The sequence below is a fragment of the Microtus pennsylvanicus genome, chromosome 2, assembly GCF_037038515.1.
Source record: "Microtus pennsylvanicus isolate mMicPen1 chromosome 2, mMicPen1.hap1, whole genome shotgun sequence".
In the NCBI taxonomy this organism is placed as follows: domain Eukaryota; kingdom Metazoa; phylum Chordata; class Mammalia; order Rodentia; family Cricetidae; genus Microtus; species Microtus pennsylvanicus.
This window is the reverse complement of record NC_134580.1, coordinates 62105833-62124399: the sequence shown is the minus strand read 5'-3', so window position 1 is coordinate 62124399 and position 18567 is coordinate 62105833. Positions and strand designations below refer to the sequence as shown.

The 18567-nt window shown below is 45.0% G+C and overlaps 1 long non-coding RNA gene across 1 annotated transcript in view; it reads right to left on the bottom strand.

Moving 5' to 3' along the window:
* Positions 1-2165: 2165 nt before the first annotated feature.
* Positions 2166-18567, bottom strand: part of LOC142843577 (uncharacterized) — a 67739-nt gene continuing 51337 nt past the window's right edge. Inside the window, exon 3 of the long non-coding RNA XR_012909661.1 lies at positions 2166-2359. This is a non-coding gene — a long non-coding RNA (uncharacterized LOC142843577). The remainder of the gene's footprint in view (positions 2360-18567) is intronic.

The following is an 18567-nucleotide window of genomic DNA, read 5'->3' as shown; positions in this document are numbered from 1 at the left end:
AGAGCTCCAACAATGCAGTGGGAGGAGGACACAGAGCATCACAAAACCAGAGACCCTATCCCAGCAGGGAGAAGGGGAGAATCCTCTGACTTCCACATGCGCTGTGGCACACGTGTTCTCTCTCTCCTCTCCCCTCTCTCTCTCATAACTAATCAGAAAGTGTATGTCTAGCCGGAGACCTCCTGCTTCCTCCCACCTTCCTGTGTTGAAGAACTTCTCCAGGGCTGAAGGCAAGAGCCTGCCAAGGAGTCTCCATCTTTCCCATACTGCTGTTGATCCTTGAGATCTTGGTAACTTGCTGGTTGGGGCACTTATGGGGCTGTGTCCCAGACTGCTCCTTAGACCTCTTAGCTTTATTTTCCTCTGACTGGGTAAAGCAAGTGGCAGCTTGCTTTGCTCGCTCCTGGTTCTGATCTCTGGTCTTGCAGAGGGAGGGAGGGGTGTTCTGTTACTGAGCCGTTGTGCAGCAGCCTGGACACCACCTAGGTTTGACCGTGGGTTACCTAAAGTCAAAACTGCTGTCTGGTTTCTCTTGTTCATTCATTAGCAGGTATAGGCTGAGGACTAGCAAACGTGAAGGAGACATTACCATCTGCAGAAGTGCAGTAGCTACTTTACTGCAGCTGTAGAAAACATCAAGACCGAGGGAACTAATAGAAAAAAGAGTCTGCTTGGATTTCCCGATCCAGCAGAAGTAGTAGGTGGCGGACACAGCAACTGGGGGTTTAATTTTGAACTGCACGCATGAAACAGAGAGAATGAACTGGAAATGGTGTGTGGCTTTGAAACCTCAAAGCCTGCCTCCAGTGACATATTTCCTCCAGCAAGGTCACATGTCCCAAACATGCCCTAACAGAACCACAGACTGGAGACCAAGTATTCTGAGACCATGGGGGACAGTCTCATGAAACCACCATAAGAAAGTGCGTGGTTCCTGTTTATTCCAGAGTCCTGCCAACCTGCCTAGGCAGTAAGAGGAAGCTCTGAGGAAATAAATGGCAGATTAACTTGTCCAGGCGGAGCTAGGATCTCAGCCCACATTCCTGTGTCTCTAAACACTTTTAGATAACTACTATACAGCTATCCTTGATGTCTCAAAGTGTGGGATCCAGGTCTCCCTTTGAACACCCAAATCCCCAAATTCTCATCCCTAACATGAGATGGGATCATATTTGCATCTAGTCTATGTGAGTTTCTGTACCCTGATAAAGCACAACAATCCAAATCACACCAAATCAAACCAAATTAGAAACAGCCCAGGTTGAATGGATAAAATGCTCTTGGATGATTTTCCAGCTCCCCTCCCCCCCCAAGAGAGGCGATAGGAAAGGAAGACAGAAAACCACAGTCTGTTGTTTTGGGGGGCAGTTTAAATACCCTGTGGAAGTGGTCTTGAACATCTCTAGGGGAGGGGTCATCTGGGGTGGGCTTTCTGCGATAAAGTAGGGTTTGGAGAAAGATGGGGAGGGGGCTTGGGACAGAGCTTCCACTGAACATTCCAGACTCTTTGGGTACGTGGATGTTAGGGACTGGGGTGAAGCTTCCAGCAAAACACTATGTCTTTCCACATTCCCCCATTTTGTGCTTCACCTCCATCTTGTGTCCTGTGTAAACTATTCTCGTAAAACATTCCAGTCCTCAGAAATGGCTAGGGGCAAAAGTAACAGAGTAGCCAGCTGGAGGGTACAGATAACCGCAGAATGTCCCCACCGAAGGTCAGCCGATAAGAAAATTTGACAAGCTACAGGCGGGTTCGAAAATAAAAAAATCCCTAGGCACGAGCCAATCAGAATCGAACCTGTCACCCCACACCCTGCTAATGTAACTTTCTGGTTTTTGCCTTTAAATAACGCTGTCTAGCAGGGCGGGGTACCTTCTCCCGCTGCTGTGCTGATGAGGTCCCTACAGGCTTGTAATTATGTGTGCACTGTAATAAACTTCACTTTTGCATTTCGGTGAGTTGATCTCCCTGGTGGTCTTTTGGGGTCCCCACAGGCTGGGCACAGCATTGAAATCATCTTCAGATTACCCCAAATAACTAATATAATGATTATGTTAATTCCAGACACTGTGGAAATAGTTGTTATACTATTGATAAGGGACGGTGACAAGGGGAAAAAATGCCTGCACCTGTTCAGTGCAAATTCAGCTTTTGTTGGATATTTTGGTATGACATCATCTCACCGTGTAGCCAGACCAGCCTCAGATTCGGGATCCTCCTTTACTGGGGTGACAGGAATGAACGTGCCTGTACCACATTCCAGATCAGTCTTTTCCTCTCCATCCGCAGCTGGTTGACCATGTAGACGTGGAACTCACAGTTGGGGAAACCCAGCCGTTCTTGTGCCTCCTGGTGGACCTGTAGTTAAGAGCAGCCTTTGACTAAAGCACGAGAGGAGGTGGGAGAACAGCTCAGTGAGTGGCAGCATTTGCTGTCAGGCCTGATGGGATGAAATCTATCTCTGGAACTTACTGTCAAAGGAGAGAACTGGCCTCTGAAAGTGATCTGACTTCCAGACCTGTGTAGCAGTATACACACACATGTACACATGCATGCATGCACACACATACACACACATGCATGCACGCACGCACATACACACAGGCGCACACACGCTTGCACACATGTGTTTGTATACACACATTCGCGCACACACGCACATACTCACACATGCATGTACACACATGTGCACATGCAGGCATGCACGAATAATTATTTTTTTAAATGTGAATGTGTCAATGGAGAACGTGGAAAGCCGGAGTCACTGAGGCTGAGTCTAGAAGACTGTTGGGTGTTTTATTGATCTTGGAAGCAGAGTTTGCACAGAGGCACGAAATAGGAAAAGGGTAGAATCCACTTGGGAATGCATGGATGTCTGAAGAATCCACTTGGGGATTCATGGATGTCTGAAGCAGAGGACATGAAGTAGGATAAACCCAGGAGGACGAGCTGGGAATCTGGTCACCCAGGGATGTGAGCGACAGGCAAGGGAAATTAACCTGATACAGCGGGGAGGGCGAGTCAGAATCCTTGGAGGAGGTTGAGTGGAGTACCATGTGTTCAGGGGAAGTATCAAGGGGAGTAGAACAGGAATGGGACAGAAAGAAAGGAGAAGGAGACAGCCATACAGACAGACAGAGCAAGAGAACAAGACAGCTGAGTGTGATGGCAGGGACCTTTTAAAGGATACAGCGGTTGGTGGTGATATAGTTGTTGGTGCCCAAGTTGCTGTAGGCAGGCTGGTGTGTGTGTGTGTCAGGGAGTGGGGCTGGTTTCCAACACCAGCTGTCCTAGTCTGCCAGCTCTGCTAACAATCCATAGCCCAGACTGCATCAACGAAGGGCTGTGAACTCACAGAGGTACAACCACAGGAGACAGCGGCATTCCCGAGACTGGACAGATGTGTCAGGTCCCATATGTCCTCTGGGCCCATCCTGCTTAGTGATTCCTCTCTGGACTCTTCAGCTTCCTTCTCCTGGCCGCTCCTCCCCTAATTCTTCATTGTCTCATAACTCACAGTAAACCTTCTTCCCCGAATGAACCTTGACTGATATGCATGTTGAAATCATCTGCTATATAAAAATGACAAAACCTCAAAAACAAAAAAAGCATAATCAATTTTTTAAAAAGTATCTGGAGAAGGGACTGACAGTGTTCACGCGGTTGATTTTAGATTCCGGACCCTGAGGCGGGCTCTGTATTATCTCTCTGTTTTCCTTCCTTGGATCATTCCTTTCCCTTTCTCCCTCCAGATTAGAAACTCGTTTAAGCAACTGTCTTACTCACTTTCACGTCCTCTTTGCCAAAAGGACATGTCAGCCCTGCACACAATTCCCAGAGAGAGCAATTAGCTCTGGCTGGCTGGGAGATGCTGGCGCTTGACTGGCGCCTACACGTCAGAACAGGAAGTCAATGGGCAGGAACACGCTAGAACACGCAACAGTCACCTGCTGTGTGTGCCAAGCATGGGGCTAGGAGCTGTGTGTGTCACCCTTGCGGTGTGTGTGTGAAGCAAGGGGTGGTGAGAAAGCCAGGAATGACCAGCTGGTTAGCAGACAACCTATCGCAGGGTCGCCTGCCGGCACAAGGTAGAGAATAGGGGATCAGGGCTGCCTGTTAGAATCTGAGTGTTTAAGAGCCCATCCTTAATGGTAACTTCTCGTTGTGGTTCTTGAACACAAAAAGAAAAAAATTGAAAAATGGGAAGAATGTGTTCAAGCACACATGTGCGTGTGTGTGTTAGTGATAATGGTGAGTTTCGCTTAGTTTAGTTTTTCTTCCGAGAAAAGAGAGGCAAGAAGTGAAAAGGAAGCAAGGTTGGAAGAGGTGGTATACAAGCTCAGACTAGCTCAGGTTAGCTCAGGGCAGTGGAAGTGGCTGAGGGATGTTTTCAGAATAATGAACAAGAAGGACCTTGGAAACTGCCCAATTTTTCTTCCATGAAAATTTCCCCATTTTAAAAACATTAAATCTACTTCACACACGAATATATATTAGTATGAATTCCTAGAAAATAAGAGAATGGCTCATGAAGGTTTTGCATTTGTTTTCATTTTGGTTTGAGATCTACATACATTTATGCATGTTTATATACATACATACTTACATGCATATACATACATACTTACATGTTTATATACATACATACTTACATGCATATACATACACCTTCCTCTCTCTCTGTCTCTGTCTCTCTCTCTCTCTGACACAGAGCCTCACGTACACTGGCCTCACACTCACTGTGTACTTGAGATGACCTTGAATTCCTGATCCTCCTGTCTCCTCCTAAGCACAAGGATTGCAGGACGAATGACCACACGTCTGGGTTACACAGAAAGCAAGACTCTCCCAGAACTGAATTAGTCTCCAGAAGTCGAGGGTCAGAAGTCAGGGCCTGGACTTAGGGATCCTGGGGAACTTGTAGAAGTCTTAGGGCAACCGGGTTTACAGTGTCAAAGAAACATTTTGGACAATTCTCTCTGGATTATAAGGAACAAAAAGGCTTTTCCTGGAATGTCCACAGTCTAGAGATCTGCACGTGGACGAGTCAGGACAGGAAGTCAGGGAAAACGAAGGAGTCTCAGGAAAGGCAAAGGGACACTTTGCTCTGCAGCCTGATGGGAAGTCTCTCAGCAGCTGGAACAGTTGACATTTGCTGTCAAGGATGCCCTCACAGGAACAAAACCCCCTTTGTGTACAGGGATTTCAGATGAGAGTCTGAAAATAGCGGCGAGCCACATCCTAAGTCTGAGTCCAACTCCTTTGCCAGCCACAAACCTGTCATGTTCTGACACTCACAAGCAAGGCTGTAAGCTCCATTTGTAGTAGAGACAAGTCTCAATTCCCTCCAGGGCAGTGGTTGTCGCCTTCCTCCCGCTGCGATCCCTTAGTATATTTGCTCGTGCTGTGGTGACCCCCATCCATAGCATTATTGTGTTGCTACTTCATAACTGTAATTTTGCTGCTGCTCTGAATCATAATGTAAACTTCGCTATGCAATCCCATGGGGGGTGGCCACCCACAGGTTGAGAACCCCTGGTCCAGTATCACCTGTGTGACCCGTGTTACTTTATTAGGTTGTAAACTCCATCCACAGTGCCTGATAATCTCGCTTGCCAAAAAGAGACACCCACCCTTCAAAAGAAAAGTCTCTCAGTCCCACTCTGAGATGTGATTTCAGATGTCTTTAACATGCACGGCTACAGCTAAGACCTGTTAGGTGTCTACAGTCCTGCTTGGTGCATACGACCCTTTCTCTGAGGACCTCGCTCTATTAAGGCCCGTGCTTCAATCCATGCTAAATCTCTTCCCAACAAAGTCCAACTTTTAGGACTGATTTGTCCTCAAACTCCTCCTGTGACGTGGTCAACAGCCCTGCTTCCCCTGAGTAGAGGGCTACACAGAGAGCCCCTCAGGCTGCTTGGGCATCAGCATGGATTCCATCCCACCCACTCCTGCTGCTGGCAAGGGGAGGAAGAGTCAACGGAAAAGCCGGCAAGCCCAGGAGTGGGCACATCTGGAGGAGTAGAGATGGCAGAGGGTTGCTCTGTTCATGGAATTCAGCCTTTATTTCGGGACATAGTCGATAGCCATCAAAGGAGGGGACAACAACAGGGGAGGTCACTAATTCCCTGTCCGAGAGAGGGCTCACGTGGGTGGATCCTTCGGAAGTCTCCTGTTGTTTGGCTATTTTTTGATGACATTTGGAAGGGAAGCTTTTGAAAATAGACCACGGAGTGTTTAAAAGCTCCAGCCTCAAAGAATTTATGTAGCATGGACCAATATATCAGCCACCTGCCATCTTCCCACATCTCTTCTCAACCCCACGTGTGGCCTCCCTTCTTTGCCCCCCAAATCTCAATCTGAATTAGATTGAATTTTAGGGAAACAGAAATACAGGTCCCTTTGTCCAGAGACTTCATTTTGACTTCTGAAAAATAGTTTGGTCTTTAAGAATTTCCTGGAACTCAATCCTATGCTTCAAGTGTTAATAATATTAATGTAAGAAATCAACTATGTTTATTGGACACAGGGCATACCAGGCGATGGAGGTTACAGAGTGTTAAATAAAAGTTTCATGGAGCAATTGTTTTTTTATTAAAAATTATAATTTATTAATGGTACCGAGATGACCAACACAAGCTAAAGGTTTCTCTAGACTATAATACAATGCTTAATAAAGCAGACTATTAATATTTTTAAAATATTTTAAAACTAGATTTTTTTTAAAAGTAAAAAAAAATCAAAATGCCCAAATTTGAACCAGTTTTCCTCTAAATCAAAAGTAAGAATAAATTGGGCTTTAATAGGTATGGGAAAGAACTCTAACATTAGAATGTTTTTATGTTAGAATGAGGTATAGGATAAAGATCTTTTTATTCACTAATGATGCCTGACACCCCACCCCAAAAGCCTGTATTTTCTGTTCTGGTGGTATTAATACAGAATACAGCAGTGTAATTCTTTGGGGCAATTGTTTTAGATTCAGCTCTTGTACCAGATCTCGAAGACAAGGCTGAAAACAAAAATGGTGTCACCGAGCAGAGCAGAGCTGAGCCCTTAGTCTGACCTTCTGAGAAGTCAGCTTTAGAGAGACAAGCAACAGATTTCTCAGACAAGCCAGTTCCATCTGCCTTCATCCCCACATAGAAGCCTAACCACGAGTAACCTGATAGAACTCACGGATCATCCCCTAGTGTTCTGGTTCTCTGCTCTGTCTCAGGAGTCTGGAGTAACAACGTACATTCTGTCCTTGTTTCTGTCCATACCACCCACCCACTGCCAGCCTTGTCTGCTGAAAGTGGCACATTCTGGTTTGTGAAGTGACAGGTTGCCCCTTGTTGAACATAAAGTCAACTTACCGTGTACTTTTGTCCTTTGACAAAAGAGAATGAGGGTCCAGTACCACCGCTGAAGGGCACAGGGGTTTACAGGACTCCGGGGAAAGACGTTTAAATGTCTGTGTGGTCAGCCCTGGCCTAACGTGCGTGGCTCTGAGCAGACCTTCAACACATAATAAATAAATAGGCTACAACTAACAGTCTTGGGGAAACGGGCTCTGAGCTTCCACAATTAACTTACTGTGAGTTTATCCCCAATAAATAAACCTTCGTCATACTCTATCCGGGCTCTCGTGGAACTCTTTGATACTACAACACTTCTGCACTGAGTGGATCCCAGTGGCTGCTGTGGTGACCCTCCTAGTTGAAGCTCACACAACTGTGTCGTTTTTACTGCCGTGAGAAAACAAAGCCTCTTAACTCAGCAAGGGCCAGTATTCTAAATCTCTCCAACCTTGTAAAACACTTATGAAAACCTCTTGTTCTCCCCCACGTGGTGACCCTAGACAGTCTCAAAAGACCGTGAGGTCAGACCCAGCCAATGGGGCAAAGACAAAACTACTACCTGCATTAGACTAAAAACCCAGGTGAACGTGCAGCCCCGTGTGCTTTCTGGGCCGGTGTGCATCACAGGGCACCCTTTACAAAGAGAATAGCCTTGGCAGGTATGATGGCTATTCTTAGTGGTCAGCTTGACTGCATCTGGAATTAACTAAAACCCATGACTTGGCATACCTGCGAGGGCTTTTTTTTTTTCTTAAGTAATTCACCTGAAGTGTGAAGAACCAGTTCAATTCCAGATCTTTAAGGTGGGAAGACCTGTAGTAATAAGAGCAGCGGGGCTGCATCCCCAGCACCCGCTGCCCGCACGGCTAACTTTACCCGAAATAATTACATGGACACTGTATTCTTTTAATCACTGCTTGGCCCTTTTCTATCTAGCCTCTTCTAGGCTAATTCTCACATATTAATTTAGCCCATTTCTAATCATCTGTGTAGCGCCCCTAGGTGCGCTTACCGGGAAGATTCTAGCCTATGTCCATCCTGGGTCGGAGCTTCATCGCTTGCGTCTGCCTGGGAGCTGGGCATGGCGTCTCTCTGAGGAGTCTGCCCCCGAGAGGAGAGCTGTTGAGTCTCTGAGCTCACTTCCTCTTCCTCCCAGCATTCTGCTCTGTTTACTCCACCCACCTATGTTCTAAGCTATGAGCCCAAGCAGTTTGTTTATTACTTAGCCAATAAAATCAACAGATTGATATATGATGCTCCCACATCACTTCCCCTTTTTCTGTTTAAACAAAAAAGGCTTTAACCTTAACATAGCAAAATTACATATAACAAAACAGTTATCAAGCAAGAATTACAGTTACAATATTTATATCTATTTTATCTTTTATCATAACAATGGAAAACTATAACTATCTATCTATTCTGCAACTCCATCAAAGACTCCAGAAGAATACAATATTACCTAAGCTAACAAAAAGTAAGCAATTTTCAAAACTCTAGAAATGACAGACACATCTCGCTGCCTGGACAGTCACTCAAAGTTCCTCTGTACCTTTGGGGCATCCATCTTTGGCCTACAGGCCCATAGTTTCCAGCAGACATTTCCACAAAGCAGGAAATTTCAAAGGCAGTCACTATCTGCTTGTCCTGAAGAATGTCTTGCAGACTCTTTCATGAATCAGGAACCCCGAAAGACCATCTCACCTTTAGGCAAGTTTAGCAGTCCTCTCTCTGCGGGTTCTCTGTGTCCAGTTTATGCAATAGTCCAGGCAAGAACAGTTTCTTGCCCAAATGGCTATCAAACTCCATAAGGATCCTCTTCGATGCCCATCTTCTTCTTGAAGTAGATTGGTGCTGCCAGGAGCAGAGTGTCTCATTGTCATGAAAAGTCCTAAGTTATTAAAACATTAAATGCCATATTCTGCAGTCTTTGAAAGATATGAAGAATGTTTATCTAACTGAAATGTATCTCTATATATCTAGAAAATCTAACTAACATGACTACAAGCTTGACTATTACTGATGATTATCCATTAACCTATATTTCTTAATTATACATTACATTTTTAGTGAACTACACAATCACAATATCTTAATCAATAGCAGAAATATGCACATACATATAACAAAATTGACCTTAAATCTCTATCAATAAAGCAAAATCTATACTAATACAAATTATTCATATCTATATCATATCCCCCTTTAAATGTTAAAGAACGTTTATAAACCATATTTGGGAACATGGGCGCAGTTTTTTCTCTCCAAACTGCTTCCTGCTGAATGGGGGCGTCGTTAATTAGGTCTTTCATGGTATAACCTGTGTGCTAGTTTCATTTCAGTTGGCAGTTGAGCGAAGCAATTTTCTGAAGGTGTTCACACCAACCCTTCAGGAGGGCGAGGTCCATCATACCAAATCGGAATAGAAGAAATGAACAGGGTCTCATCCTCTGTGAAAACAAAATAAGAAACTCCTTTCCAAAGCATCATGTCCTTGGATCCAAATTTCAAAGTGAAGGCATCAAAATATCTATGTTGGATTAGTTCAGCAGCATTTATAAATAAATATCTTTTAGCATCTGTTGCTCCTTCCTCAGCATTTAAATAATTTAAAGAGAGCATAATAGCATACAGTATCAAAATTCTCTGTTTATTTTCCATCTTTGTATGGCTTTATTTTAACTCTATTTTGTTTATTTTTACTTTTATTTTATATTCTCTGTATATCTTTGTCCTGGAATAACTCTGTAGACCAGGCTGTCCTTGAACTCTCAGAGATCCGCCTGTCTCTGCCTCCCAGGCCTTGGGATTAAAGGTGTATGCTACTACACCTTGAACTCAGAGATCTGTTTGTCTCTGCCTTCTAGGCGCTGGGATTAAAGGCGTGTGCTACCACACCTTGAAGTCACAGAGGTCAATCTCCCTCTGCCTCCCAAGTGTTGGGATTAAAGGTGTGTACTACCACACCCAACTACTCTCTTTCTTCCTTTTTTTACTTTTAAGAACGTTAACTTTTAGCTTGCATATATTTTTAACACACTGTAAATCATTTAGAAATTTTCTTTGTATTTGAATCTCTTTTTACTGTATCTCTACTTTTCTGACCACATGAGCCTTTAAATTACTGAGCAATATGGGTAGGATTAAAGCCATGGCTTTGCCAGCTAGATCCAGTCCATTCCTTAGCTTTCTGCTTCTTCTACCCATGCTTCAGTGCCATAATCAAATGTATCAACATTCAGTGTATGCAAGACCCATTCTTCCAAGGGTGCTGATCTGAGCTTTAAAGGCCCCAAAATCCTTTTGCATTCCACATTTGCATTTTCATAAGCCAAAGACTCAATCATTATACGTCTTGCTTCTGGGTCAGATATCCCTATTTGTACAGCCTTAGTTAGTCTTTGTAAAAAGTCACTAAAGGGTTCTCTCTGACCCTGTTTAACTCTGACAAATGATTCCATTCTCTGTCCTGGGTCTTGTACCCTGTCCCAAGCCCTTAAGGCTGCCATAGTACACATGGAGAGTGTGTTTTCATCCAAATTAGCTTGTTCCTGAGGGTTGGAAAAGAGCCCTTCACCTAGAATTTTATCTAGGGAAATGTCAATTCCCTTCACTTTTTCCTGCTGTTCTAAAAGTCTAGCCTCTTGCCTGAATAAGCATTTCCATTTCAATTGCCGTCCACTCTCAAGGACCGCAGAGCTCAGCTGGAGCCAGTCCGAGGGGGTTGCTCTGCTTGTCGTGACCCAAGATCTTAGCATCTCTTTAACAAAAGAGGCTTGCATCCCAAAAGTCATGACAGCCTGTTTTATTTCCTTGAGATCATTCATACGGACAGGCTCCCATGTATCTTCCTCAAGTACCACTTTCTCAAGTACCACAGGCGCCAATTCCTCAATCTTTTCAATTCTATTCACCATTGCCTTCTGCAATGTCTGAATCTCCTGTCCAGAATTATGTTCCAAAGCCTTCATTGAGGATTCTAAAGTATGAAGTTTGTCCATTAGAGATAACATCTTATCTTTGGACATAATTTTTATGGCATAAACCGTGCCTTCTTGTATTGACAATCTTTCCGCCAATCTGTCATAAGCTTTAGGCAAAATCCAATTGTCACATTGAGCAGTTTTGATTCTCTCAGTTAATGTTTCATTTCCTACAGAAAGGGACTGAAGCTTACGATCCAGATCATCTGTTCCCTCTTCCATAGTAATGAATTTCTCCTTAATATCAGCCACTAATGTTTCAGTTCCTACAGAAAGGGACTGAAGCTTACGATCCAGATCAGCTGTTCCCTCTTCCATAGTAATGAATTTCTCCTTAATATCAGCCACTAATGTTTCAGTTCCTACAGAAAGGGACTGAAGCTTACGATCCAGATCAGCTGTTCCCTCTTCCATAGTAATAAATTTCTCCTTAATATCAGCCACTAATGTTTCAGTTCCCACAGAAAGGGACTGAAGCTTACGTTCCAGATCAGCTGTTCCCTCTTCCATAGTAATGAATTTCTCCTTAACATCAGCCTGGAGAACTTCAAACTGATTCTCAATTGTTTTTAAGTGTTCAATCTCTGCCTTAAGAATCCTGGATTCATCTCGTAAAGACTTTATCATATTTCTATTATCAAACCATTTAGTGGCAATGAAAACTACGAATCCCAGAAGGATCCATAGATGTGGGGTGATAGACACCTCTTGTAAAATCTCCCACATGGTACAATTAAAAAAACTGTTAAATTCTTGAACAGTAATGTGTTCAGACATTTTATTTATAAAAGAAAAATTTTTTACCTGCAATGATCGGTTCCTGCCAGTGGTGGTCTCTGTGTTTTTGGAGCCTGTCCTAGAACTAGCTCTTGTAGACCAGGCTGGCCTCGAACTCACAGAGATCCGCCTGTCTCTGCCACCCAAGTGCTGGGATTAAAGGCGTGCACCACTACCGCCTCGCTGGTCTCGAACTCACAGAGATCCACCTGACTTTGCCTCCCAAGTGCTGGTATCAAAGGCATGCGCCACCACCACCTGGGCAAGTCACTTTGTATCAGACCAAATCTGCCACTGTGGCGGCTTTTGTTGCAAAACCGCAGATACTTGAGTTTCTGCTAATTCAGGCAGTGGGGTTCCGCTCCAAACTTAGCCAAGGCAGTCAGGTTAATTGCTCTGGCGAGCAGGCAGGGCAGAATGGGCCTGTGTGGCTGAGTGTGTCTCAGACTCAGCACTGGGGCCCGAGTCACGAACTAAAAAACAGCACCCAGGAGGGTGCTGTGTTAGCTAGCGGGCTACCTGCTTGAGTCAGGAGCAAAATAGCCCACGTTGGACACCAAAATGTAACGGCGTAAACGAATGCAGACAGATTGTAAAAATATATATATCTATAGCTTTAATGTAGAAATAGACTTACAGAACCACTGTTCCCGCGGAGACCAGGAAAGCAGAAGGGATGGCTGGGAGCACGCTAGCCAAATTTATAGGCAGACATCAGCCCGAGGCGAACACGCCCCCCAAGGGGCGGGACTTATCCCTACGAAGACCCACCTTTAATCTGGACCACACTTTTGTGAGGACAGGGAAGAAGGAAGCTCTCTCTCTGCCTGCTTGCTCTCAGCCTCCCTAGCAAGTCCATCCCTTCACTGACATTAGAGCCTACTTCTTCGGGATTCTGGTGTAGAATGAAGATCAGCTGAGACATCCAGCCTCACGGGCCAAACAACTGGATTCTTGGGCTTTCCATTCATAGTCAGCCATGTTGGATTGGCAGGACCACAGCTTGGAAGTCATTCTAATAAACTCCCTTTCTCTCCATAGAGAAAAGTTCTGCTATTCTGGAAAACACTTTGAGTGTTTCTTTGTGTGACACTGAGAATGTTCTCTCTAACATTCTCTAATATGCAGCTTAGTTTTGGTACAGAAGTATCTTGGTCAGGGTTTCTACGGCTGTGGAGAAACACCATGGCCACGGCATCTCTTATAAGGGAAAACATTTAACTGGGGCTGGGTTGCAATTTCATAGGTTCATCACATCATGGCAGGACGTGCAGGCAGACACGGTGCTGGAGAAGGAGCTAAGAGTTCTACATCTCGATCTGCAAGCATCAGGAGACCATGTTCCATGCTAGGCATAGCTTGAGCAAATGAGATCTCAAAGCCCTGTCTCACAGAGGCACCTCCTCCAACAAGGCCACACCTCCTCATAGAGCTACTCCCTAGGGGCCAAGCATTCAAGCCCAAGAGTCTATGGGGACCAGTGTATTCAAATCACCAGAAGGAGAAATCCAGGGGCCTTCTTGGGAGTTCTTAGGCTCATTAATAAAAGAATTGAAGAATATATTCAAATGGAAACTTGAGGATCACTTTATTGGAGTTTAAAGAAAATTCCTCAGAAAAAGCGTAGATCTCAGTAGCTGCCCAGAGGAGAGTGGAGGGGAGAAGGAAGATGCCAGCCTGTTGAAGTCAATGAGATCAGAGCTTGATGCAGAGCCCCCACAGGAGAGTGAGAGAGGCCTTAGAGAGAGAGTGAGGAAGCCACAGTCCAGAGAGGCTTTAGAAGAGAGAGAGAGAGAGAGAGAGAGAGAGAGAGAGAGAGAGAGAGAGAGAGAGAGCCACAATCCAGAGAGGCTTTAGAGAGAGATAGTGAGGAAGCCAGTCCAGAGAGGTGAGAAAGAGAGAGGAAGAGAGGAAGAGAGGAAGAGAGGGAGAGAGGGAGGGAGAGAGGGAGAGAGAGAGAGAGGCCTCAAGCTGTTAAGGGCTGCCTAGCACAAGCACACAGGGGGATGGCGTGGTTACGTCATATGCGGTGCTGGAGCTCACACATGCACGCAAGGGCTACGCAGTTGTGTCATGCGTAGATGATGCAACCATGCTGCATGTGGGTCACATGGGGGTCCTTTAAGATCCCCAGGGCCATTAGGCCCTTCTGCCCGAGGGCTTGTCTGCACACGCAAGGCCCTGGAACCGGGAAGTGTCAGCCATGTGGTGTGGCTGAATCTTTACAACCAGGAGTTTTTACTTCAGTGTTAATCTAACAGCTTGAACATGAATGTTGCAGTTTGAGTTTTAGCCTTGTCTGTTGGATCCTGGTGTGGCTCAGTCCAAACACCAGCCTCCAGTTTTTCTTTAACTGCTGCGAGGATTCTCCCCAGAGCTTTAGAGGGAATATGGCTTTGATGACCTGTTTATTCTGTACTTGGGGCTTCTAAAATAAGAGCAGATACATGTGCATTGCTCTCAGCTGCCAAGTCATTGGCTGTTTGTTACAACATCGTTAGCAAAATAGTATCATTGTTTTTATGCCAGCTTCACAGAAGAACATAGCCAGACACGGTGGTGCAGGTGTGCAATCTCAGCAGGGGCTGGGGGTGATCAGGAGTTCAAGCTTAGGGTCATCCTTGGCTATGTAGTAAGTGTGAGGCTAACTTGGGCTATAGGAGATGAAACTATATCAAAATGAAGAGGGAAGAGAGAGACAGAGAGGGGGGGAGGGAGGGAGAGGGAGGAAGAAGCCGACAGGGAGGCGAGCAGAGGGGGAGAGAGGAACAAACTTGCTCTCAGCCTGTTTTTAATGCAAGGAACCAACTTGGGGTTGCAAATGAAGCAACTCAGTACCCACTAGAGAAAGGATCAGAAACTAAAACAAGGAAATTAGGACAAACGAGTAGTTCCAGATTTCTGCTGGAGAAAGGAAAACAAGCTCACATCATTTCACTCAGTGTGCGACCTTGCACAGACGCCAGAGCTCACTGACTTAGGTCAGGAGACAACCTCTCCCACTGAGAAAGCTGGAAAAGAGAAGCAAGGCTAACCCGGAAGGCAGTTTGGCTCCGCCCTCCATGGGAGAGACCAGTCCAGCCTGAACCAGCCCAGAGCAGTGACTGGCAAAACAATTAGGAGCAGGAAGCAGGCCGAGCCTCGGATAATCTGGGGGTGGAGGGGTCCTTGTCAACACAGTTGCTCTGTTGGAAGGGCAGAGTTGTGGGACTGGATTTCTTTCTTTTTTTGTGAAGAAGCTGAAAGGGCAAGTCTAGAAAGCAACAAACACGCTCTGGTTCCCTGAGGTGCAAACAGCAGGGAACCATTAACCCTTGAAGTCCACCCATTCCCCAAAGAGCAGAGCAGCCCTGCCTGGTCTTGGAGGTTTAATCAATTTACAGAGCACAAGGGACCACACTCTCCTAACCCAGGTCATTCTCATGAGGCTTGCCTTTTCTGGAGGCAAAGAATGTATTTTTTCCAGCTACAAAAATAACAAATGCTCAACATATAAAGACTGGAAAATGTGAAAAAGCACAAGAAAATTAAAGAAAAAAACATTATAATTCTAACTGATATGAACAAGTGGCCTTTGCCTACAGGGAGGGAGGAAGGGAAGAAGGAAGAAAGGGATGAAGAAAGGAAACACACACACATGCACACACATGCATGCACACACACACACACACACACAGCTCAGCTCTCTGAGCTTTTGTTCCTCTTTCCTCTCAGAGTGGCGTAGGTGGTGAGGATGATTGTTCATAGTTTCTCTTCTGACCACACTAAGCATCTGTCATAGAGTCATCAAGAGTTCTCGGGTTGGAATAGCTGGCATGAAAGATGAAGGCAGAAATGGAAGCAGGAAGACACTGGCTTCTGCCCGGCACCTGCCCACCAGAGGTCAAGCAGCTTCTTCTGTGCCTGAAGCCTGAGAGGAAGGACATGCACTCCTGGGCTCCACATCTGTGCAGCGGTTTGGGGAAATGACTGGTGTAGGATGTCCTGTATGCTGTGACGATGTGTTTCTCTTATTGGCTGATAAATAAAGCTGTTTCCGCCCATGGCCATGCAGAAGGGAGATGTCATGTAGCCGTGGGAGAAGCAAGATGTAAGGAAACAAGGCATGAGCCTCACGATAAAATACAAACTAGTAGAAATGGGTTAATTCATAGTTAGAACTAGTCAGTAAGGCGTCTAAGCCATTAGCCAAACAATTATATTTACTATATTAGCCTCTGAATGATTATTTCAGGGCAGCTGTGGGACCTAGTGGGCCGAGAGAAGCTGGCCGAGTGGGACTGGGGTAGACAGAGAAGAGCCTTCCATCTACAAATGGCTGCTTTGATCTGGGGCAGGGAAGAGGGGAAACAAGTCTCTCCAGGCTGGAGTGAACTTGGAGAATTCATCTGCTTGAGGACCCTGTGAGGTTCCTTCCAAAAGCCTTGACTCAAGAGGCAATGAAAGAGCTGATGACCTCAACTGACATCTAGGAGTAAGACATACAAGCATGTGTGTATCTTCATACACGCTATCTGTATCATGTACATTTTGTATATTGTAAAAAACATCATATAAAACATGTTCAAAGAGATTTGTGAAAATTACTTATGCCCACAGCTCCAGATACTAAGAACTCTGAGCTGTATCGAGAGGAGGCCAGTCTGGCTGTAGCCTCTTCCCAGAGAAGCATCAAAGATTCTAGCACAATTAATATTTTCTTTGAATGTTGCCTACCTAGAGACAATTGTTGGGGACTGTGGACCCCCTGCCTGCCGGAGTAAACAACGTGTTTTCCTATGCTTGCAGCTGCTCTGAGCAAATAACTTGTTTTGCAGCTGCACTGAGTCCGAGACCCTCAGGAGTTCCTGATGGCAGGGGAGTGGTTTCTGGTGGGCTTGCTGCTGAGAGTTAGGGCCTGGCCATTAGTCAAGGAGACCTTACATTAGCTGTGTGCCCTGGAACACAAAAAAGGGGCATTCTTGGGGCAATCTATCTGTGTCTGTGTGTTCCAACCTCCAGGCCCTTGCCCGACTCATGAACCATACTGTAGCGCGTAGAGCAGGCGTGGCGCTACAGAATATTGATTTTTTTTCCTGGTTTATCAAGACAGGGGTTTTCTGTATAACAGCCCTGGCTGTCCTGGAACTCACTTTGTAGATCAGGCTGGCCTTGAACTGACAGAAATCAGCCTGCCTCTGCCTCCAGCATGCTGGGATTAAAGCCATCATACCTGGTTTGACAAGATTGATTTATATAGAAATACTTTCAAATGAGTATAGTAAAATAGCAATAAACCAGCTTAACGTCTGAGTGAATATGACATTGAGTTTAGCTGTACTCCTTTCTTGGGTGTTTTCTGAGAATTTCACCAATAGGACTCTTAACTTTGTTTATTGTGATGGTTTCCTAACTACATTCCCCAGCAATGCTTCAAAGACAAGAAACCACCCAAATCCTATGTGACCACCGTGAAACAATAGAGTATGCCTGTCCTTTAATAAGACGAGTATTTCTTCCTGCTTAGCTCCTGTGCTATTAGCACGGCTCAGTGGGCAGATCCTTTGCCAACAAGCACAAAGTCCTGGGTCTGATTCTAAGAATGACAGAAACCGGGTGTGGCGGCGTGCTCCTGTAAGGCCGGCCTTTAGGCCTTAGGGTATAGAAGCGGAAAGACTAGAAGCTGGAGGTTATTCTTAGCCACTACAGAGTTGGGAGCCAGCCTGGGCTACCTGCGACCCTTTTGATATACTCAAACCTTGTTCATACTGACTGTTCCTGAATATTTTCCTGTGAGGAGGTCAACAGTCTCAGTTACTTCCTAACAAAACACGTAACCAAGGCAACCTACAAAAGAAATTTAACTGGGGTTACAGTTTCAGAGGATAAGAGTCCTCAATGGCCAAGCAAAGGCATGGCTGCAGGAACAGCTGAGAACTCAGGCCATGATCCTCAAGCAAGAGGCAGAGAGGTAACACAGTAAGAATAGTCTTTTGAAATCTCAAAGCCCACACCCCCAGGGACATGCCTTCTCCAACAAGGCCATACCTCCTAGTCCTTCCCAAACAGTTCCACCAACTAGGGACCAATATTAAACATTTCAGCTTTAGGAGCCATTCTCATTCAACCGCCACACTAAGAATCTAGCTTTACCCAAGGGGAGGTCTCTTTAGGCTGCTGAGCAGGAAGTAAAGCCATGTTCCTGTCCCCACAAGCACTGACAAATCTGTATCTTTGCAATATAGTATACAATGTTCAAATAATGCAGGTATTATACTTATATTATATACTTATACACTACGATACCAGTTATGTATAAGATGATATATAACATGATATATATGAGCTACAAGTAAATACATATAATTTTATTAAAATTTATCATGTAATTTAATTCTTCTTTCTAGGTAGTTCCTACTGTTTTGAGAGTCGAATCTGCCAATCTTCACCTGTCTTTTAGAATACTTCTAGATGCTGCAGG